Below are 6,230 nucleotides of genomic sequence, written 5' to 3' on the forward strand. Positions count from 1 at the left end.
CTAAAGATGTAAACAAAGTGATGTACTTGGCCAAGAAACGGCAAGCCATTTTACTCCATGGTAAATTTCCCAGTAAAGGTGACATTTTAATATGGGCCCTGATGAAACTATCCAAGCAAAGAAAGGAAGAAAGAAGTGCATTCTGGGAATAGAAATCAACATGATAGAAGGTTTGAAAGTTTATGAATTCCCAAAGAGTTTATAGTCTTATAATTGCTATGGTGTGGGATACATGGCATAGAGTGATATAAGATGAAGTTGTGTAAGTGGATTTGACCTAAATGACCTAGGAATAAAATGGACATTGATACCAGCAGATAATTATTCCTACAGAGAATAAAAATTACCCTTTTGATCTCCTTGTTCAAAATGTCCAGGATAAGTAGAAGCCCAAGGCCACTGCAAGACACAGCCTCTGATTCTGATTTCTCTCAACCTTGAAGATTGCTTCACATTTTTTAAGAGGTTAAAGAGGCTGATTTCGTTGCAAAGACACCAAAGCTGGAAATAATGTAAGTCAAGACAGTTCAGGTGACAGCTGTATTAGCTTTCTATGGCTGCGTAACAAATTCCTACAAACTTTGTGGCTTAAAACAACACATATTTACAGTTCACAGTTCTGTAGGTCAGAAGTCTGGGCAGGTCCAATTGGTTTCTCTTTGTGGGCCCTTACAAGGCTTAAATCAAGGTATTGATCAAGCTGCATTCTCATCTAAAGGATCTGTAGAAGAATCTACTTCCAAGCTCATTCAGATCGTTGACAGGATACACTTCCTTGTAATTGAAGGACTGAGATCCCCATTTTCTTGCTGGTTATTGACTAGAGATTGGTCTTAGCTCCTAAAGGCCCCTTTCAGGTCCTTTCCATGGAGTCCTCCTCATCTTCAAAGCTATGAACCACAGTCAAATCCTTCTCGTGCTACCAGCTGGAGAAAGCTCTCTGCTTTTAAAAGGCTCATGTGACCAGGTTAGGCCCAGAAGGATAATCTATTTTAAAGTTAACTGATGAGTAACCTTAACTACATCTACAAAATTTATTTTGCCACATAACCTAGCATAATTATGTAAGTAATACTAGAAACAGAAGTGTCCATGGGAATCATCTTACAATTCTTCCTACCCCAATAGTTGACTATGAGTATTGACATATACTTGTATAATATATTTTATCAGGCCACAAAAACCTGGAGGTTAACACAGAATGTTTATATAGTCCTGTCTCTACCTACTTTGTGAAAACTATGATCTTCTCAAATTCCTCCTACCTCTGAGATTCCTTAGGGAGAATTTTATTTGTGCCTCCAAAAGTACTCTCAAGTGCCTTTTTCTTGTCCTCCTTTTTCAGATGTTTCATTGCCAAATTGCCATTTCTTGGCAGTCAAGAAAAATGTACTGAGCTGGGCATGATCCTAGTTGTAGTAAACAAAGCAGCGTTCCTTTTCTCCAAGGAGCTTACATTCTCAAGTGACACATACATATATATAAGTAAGATAATGCAAATACTGATAAAAATTATGAAGATCAACAAGATACTAAATTAGCAAACCAAATTCAGCAACATATTAAAAGAATTATACACCATGAATGAGTGAAATTTATTCCTGGAATATGAATGGTTTAACAACTGAAAGTTAATTAATGTGATACACCCCATTAATAGAATGCAGGAACAAAATTACATGATCACCTTGATTAATACAGGAAAAAGCAGTTGACAAAATTCAATATACTTTCATAATAAAAAACACTCATAAGGCCGGGTACAGTGGCTCATGCCTGTAATCCCAGCACTTTGGGAGGCCAAAGCAGGCAGATCACCTGAGGTCAGGAGTTTGAGACCAGCCTGGCCAATATGGTGAAACCCCTTCTCTACTAAAAATACAAAAATTAGGTGGGAGTGGTGGCATGTGCCTGTAGTCCCAGCTACTCAGGAGGCTGAAGCACAAGAATTGCTTGAACCTGGAAGGCGGAGGTTGCAGTGAGCCAAGATCGCGCCACCTGGGTGACAGAGTGAGACTCAGTCTCAAAAATAAACCAAAAAACAAAAACCACTCATACACTAGGAATGGATGAAAACTCCCTTAACATGATAAAAACCATATATTAAAAACCCACAGTTAATGTCATACTTAATGGTGAAAGACCAAAACCCTTTCCCTTAAGGACAGGAACAAGGTAAGAATGCTTACTTGGGCCTACTATCTATTTAACATATTCTTTAATTTGGGATCATTAAGCTGGAGAGCACCCCTTCAATGATTAAGAGAGACACAAGATGGAAATAAAGATTTTACCTCTTGCAGGTCCTGACAGGTACATGGTATGACTGAAGGCCATACATATGAAGGTCAGAGAATGCAGGTAGCGGGAGAGAAAGAGGGACCCTTGGGCCAATACCTTTACTGGGTCTATAGCATTATCCAAACAGATTTCTCTCAGGGAGTTTTAATTGATGGGTTTAAAACAAGCAGGTAAGAGTTCCGAGGTCATGCAACATAAAATCATCAGAATTTACAACATAGTATTGGAAGTTCTAGCCAGAGTAATTAGTTAAGAAAAAGAAAGATACGTTATACAAATTGAAAAGGAAGAAGTAAAATTATCTCTGTTTGAAGATGGCATGATTTTATGTGTAGAAAACTCTGAAGATTCTACAAAAATACCTAGAGCTAATAAAGGAATTCAGCAAAGTTGCAGAAAATAAAATCAATACACAAAAATTAGTTGCATTGCTATACACTAACAATGAACAATCCAAAAGGGAAATTAAGAAAACAATTGTACTTAATAATTGCATAAAAATAAAATACTTAAGAATAAATTTAACCAAGGAAGTGAACGATTTGTACACTGAAAACTACAAAACACTACCAAAAGAAATTAAGATATAAATGAATGGTAAGACATTGCAGTGGATTGGAAGACTTAATACTGCTAACAGAATAACGTCATCCAAAGTGATCAACAGCTTCAATGTAATCCCTATAAAAATCCTAATAGTGTTTTTTTCTAGATAATAAGAAAAACTCATCCTAAAATTCACATGGTATCTCAAAGGATCCCAAATAGTAAATAAATAAATAAATAAATAGACCAAAGTTGTAATACTTTCTGATTTTAAAAGTTACTACAAGTCTATAGTAATCAAAAGAATGTTATACTGACATAAAAACAGATATATAGACCAATGGAAGAGAATAGACAGCAAAGAAATAATACGACCAATTGATATTCAACAAGAGCAAGCACCAAGACCATTCACTGGGCAAAGGACAGTGTTTTCAACAAATGGCTCTGGGAAAACTGCATGTCCATATGCAAAAGAATGAAGATGAACCCGTACCTACACCACACTAAAAAATTCACTCAAAATGGATCAAAGACCTAAACACAAAAGCTAAAAATATACAACCATTAGAAGAAAACACCTACAAGAAAATCTTCATGACATTGCATTTGGCAGTGATTTCTTGGATATGATACTGAAAGCACAGGAAACAAAAAAATAGATAAATTGAACTTCATCAAAGTTTCTAACTTTTGTGCATCAAAGGACACTATTAAGGAAGTGAAAAGACAACCCACAGAAAGGGAGAAAATATTTGTAAATCATATATCTGATAAGGGATTAATATTCAGAATATATAAAGAACACCTACAACTCAACAACAAAAACCCTATTCCAAAATGGGCAAAGTACTTGAATAGAAAATTTTCCAAAGAAGATATACTGTATAACACATAATAAAATGCTCAATATAAGTAGCCATTAGGAAAATGCAAATAAAACCCACAATGTGGTACTACTTTACACCCATTAGGATAGTTATTACTAAAGCAAAGGAAAATAGCAAGTGTTAGCTAGTATGCAGGCAAATTGCAACCCATGCTTTGTTGGTGGGAATGTAAAATGGTGCAGATTATGTGGTAAACTGTTCGGTAGTTCCTCAAAAATTTAAACATAGGATTACCACATGATCCAGCAACTTTATGTCTTGGTATATACGCAAAAGAATTGACAGCAAATGTAGTCCTAGCTACTCAGGAGGCTGAGGTGGGAGGATCACTTAAGCCCAGGAGACTGAGGCTGCAGTGAGCTATGGTTGCACCACTGCACTGCAGCCTGGGTGACAAAGCAAGACCCTGTCTCAAAAAAAGGTGAAAGAAAGAAAAGAGAGGGAGAAAGAAAGAAAAGAGAGGAAGAAAGGAAGAAAAGAAAGAGAAAGAAAGAAAGAAAGAAAGAAAGAAAGAAAGAAAGAAAGAGAGAGAGAGAGAGAGAGAGAAAGAAAGAAAAGAAAGAAAGAAAGAAAAGAAAGAAAGAGAGAGAGAAAGAGAAAGAAAGAAAGAAAGAAAGAAAGAAAGAAAGAAAGAAAAAAGAAAGAAAGAAAGAAAGAAAGAAAGAAAGAAAGAAAGAAAGAAAGAAAGAAAGAAAGAAAGAAAGAAAGAAAGAAAGGGAGAGAGAGAGAGAGAGAGAAAGAAAGAAAGAAAAGAAAGAAAGAAAGAAAAAGAAAGAAAGAGAGAGAGAAAGAGAAAGAAAGAAAGAAAGAAAGAAAGAAAGAAAGAAAGAAAAAAGAAAGAAAGAAAGAAAGAAAGAAAGAAAGAAAGAAAGAAAGAAAGAAAGAAAGAAAGAAAGGGAGAAAGGAAGGAAGGAAAGAAGGAAGGAAGGAAGGAAGGAAGGAAGGAAGGAAGGAAGGAAGGAAGGAAGGAAGGAAGGAAAAAAATGGAAAGCAAGATCTTGAAGAGATATTTGTGCATCCATGTTCATAACAGCATTATTTACAATAGTCAAAAGGTGGAAGCAACTCAATTGTCCATTAATAATTGAATGGGTAACAAAATGTGGTATACACATACAATAGAATATTATTCAAGCTGAAAAAGGAAGGAAATTCTGATACATGTTACAACATGAATGAACCTTGAAAACATTATGCTAAGTGAAATAAGCAGACACAAAAGGGTAAATATGGTATGATTCCACTTAGGTGAGGTATCTAGAATAAGCAAACTCACAGATACATAAAGTAGATTACAGGTTCCAGCAGTTGGGAGGAGAGGGGAATGGGGAATTATTTAATAGACACAATTTCTGTTTGGAATGATGAACAGTGGTGATCATTGTTCAATATTGTGAATATACTTAATGCCACTGAATTGTACACTTGAGAATGGTTAAAATGGGAAAGTTTATGTTATGTATATTTTACCACAGTAAAAAATATAAAGAAAATGAAATAGGGTAATGTGATAGAGAATGATTGGTGCATGTGATTTTGGTGAGCAATGTCAAGAAAGGCTCTGAGGTGACATCTTAACTGAGTTTCACTTATTACAGCTGTATAACAAATTATCCCAAAACATAGTGGCATAAAATAATCGGTTTTTGTGGTCATGGATTTGTGGGTCAGGAATTTGGACAGGGCACAGAGGGCATAGTTTGTCCCATGATGTCTGTCTGGCACTCAGTTGGAAGGCTTGAAGGCTGGGGTTGAAGTCACCTATAGGCTCACTCAATTACAGATCTGGCAGTTGACCCTGGCTATCTGCTGAGTCCCTAGTTTTGCTATAGGCCAAAACATCCACAGGTTGTCTCTCCAGATGGCCTGGGCTTTCTCACGGTATGGTGACTGGGTTCCAAAGGTGAGCATCCTGAGAGAGAGTCAGGTATCAAGTGACATCTCACTTGTTATAACCTAGCCACTGAAGTCACTCACTGGCACTCTGTCAAATACTATTCATGGATGCAGTAAAAATGTCCCAACCAGATTGGGAGGTGGAATGGGAGAATAGCCTTCACCTCCTACCAGAGACTAGCAAGGTTCTAGAAGAACATTTGGGACTGGAAATATTGCTGTGGCCATTTTTAGAAAATAGAATCTCCCACAGTTCTGAAGGATGAGAAGAGGCAACCACAGAAAGATCTGGGAGAAAGAGCATTCCAAGAAGAAGCCACAAAAAAGACCCCTCTCCTGCAGCCTCTCCTGTCTCAGAAAAGGCCTGTCATCAACTCTTGAGATCTTTTGTTACTTGTGCTACAAAGCAGGGATGTTCCCTTTGCCTTAAAGGACTGATAGAGATTTTTTTTTTTTAAGAAACAGCTCTTTGAGAAATTTTCCTCAGTCTTTATTACTGTTCCTTCTTTCTGTAGTTCAGGCAGCTGAGAAAGAGGATTGTATAAATATCAAACAGGATGTGGATATTCAAAATCATGCTTTACTTCAGCTACTGGC

The sequence above is a fragment of the Rhinopithecus bieti genome, unplaced genomic scaffold (assembly GCF_001698545.2).
Source record: "Rhinopithecus bieti isolate Rb0 unplaced genomic scaffold, ASM169854v2 scaffold_51227, whole genome shotgun sequence".
NCBI lineage: Eukaryota > Metazoa > Chordata > Mammalia > Primates > Cercopithecidae > Rhinopithecus > Rhinopithecus bieti.